Source organism: Micropterus dolomieu, linkage group LG14, assembly GCF_021292245.1.
Source record: "Micropterus dolomieu isolate WLL.071019.BEF.003 ecotype Adirondacks linkage group LG14, ASM2129224v1, whole genome shotgun sequence".
NCBI classification, from domain to species: Eukaryota; Metazoa; Chordata; class Actinopteri; order Centrarchiformes; family Centrarchidae; genus Micropterus; species Micropterus dolomieu.
In genome coordinates, this window is record NC_060163.1 from 3,477,520 (window position 1) to 3,478,657 (window position 1,138).

Sequence of the window (1,138 nt, forward strand, 5' to 3'; positions counted from 1 at the left end):
TTGTTTTTGGACTCCGTTAACCAGCCACTCTGTCAGTAAGCGTGCTCGCCTTTTGTTTGTTTTCCCTCAATAAACCCCCGTTGAACTGTACCTCTGCCTTGCGTCCTGCGTTTGGGTCCTCCAACCTGCTTAATCCACACCCACCATAACAAAAGTGAGCCTGCTTTGGTGAGTGAAGCGTCTTTTACCATCCTGACTCTGTGCTGCTGCTCCGCGTATGGGACAAACTCTTGTACTGGATTGGTTGAGACCTATGGATTGCGGTTGTTGTCATGTAGCTGCTTTCATGCTGCTTTATTATTATTATTGCTTTATTATCCGCAATTATTACGGCAATGTGGTGGCTGGCTGTGCTGGATGCAAGGTACGGAGCTGGAAGTGTAAATGCGCTCTCGCGCTCTCTCTCTCTCTCTTATTTATTTATTTATTTATATATATATATATATATATATAATCTCCAAATCCAAAGGACTTCTTCAGTACTGACTGGCAGGGAAACTCAGCTATTTAACCTCAGTGGGGTCGTTTGCCAGGGTCATCGATACTGCTGGTTCGTTAGTGTTCCTGGTTGCTGTAACGACAGTTGTTACAGTCGTTAGGACTACCGGTGGCCAAGACTGAACGACCATCGTTGGTATCTTCACCTGAGGCCAATAAGTTACGTTTGTTGAGTTTCCTGGGAAGTGATGAAAGGACAGCATTGTAAGAGGGGGATAAGTGGTGGCGTAGACCCCCTCCTCTGTTCAATGACGGCTTCTCGACCCGGGTGTAGATGGCTTCCTTGACACCTCTTTCAAACCATCCATCTTCTCTGTCTAAAATGTGCACCTGGTGGTCCTCAAACGAGTGTCCTCTGTCCTTCAGATGTAAGACTGCAGAGTCTTGACCTGAGGAGTTGGCCCTTCAGTGTTGAGTCATGCGTTTGTGTAGTGGTTGTTTAGTCTCCCCAATATACAGGTCTGTGCATTCCTCACTGCATTGGACCGCATACACTAGATTGCTTTTCTTGTGTTTGGGTGTGCGGTCTTTGGGTTGTACCAGCATCTGTCTTAGTGTGTTCTTGGGTTTAAAAAAACACAGCGATGTTGTGTTTGTTGAAAATCCTCCTGAATTTCTCTGATACTCCACACACGTATGG

At 46.0% G+C, this 1,138-nt stretch overlaps 1 long non-coding RNA gene across 1 annotated transcript in view; it reads left to right on the forward strand.

Moving 5' to 3' along the window:
• Positions 1-9: 9 nt before the first annotated feature.
• LOC123982485 overlaps positions 10-1,138 on the forward strand; it is a 10,375-nt gene continuing 9,246 nt past the window's right edge. Inside the window, exon 1 of the long non-coding RNA XR_006827984.1 lies at positions 10-168. This is a non-coding gene — a long non-coding RNA (uncharacterized LOC123982485). The remainder of the gene's footprint in view (positions 169-1,138) is intronic.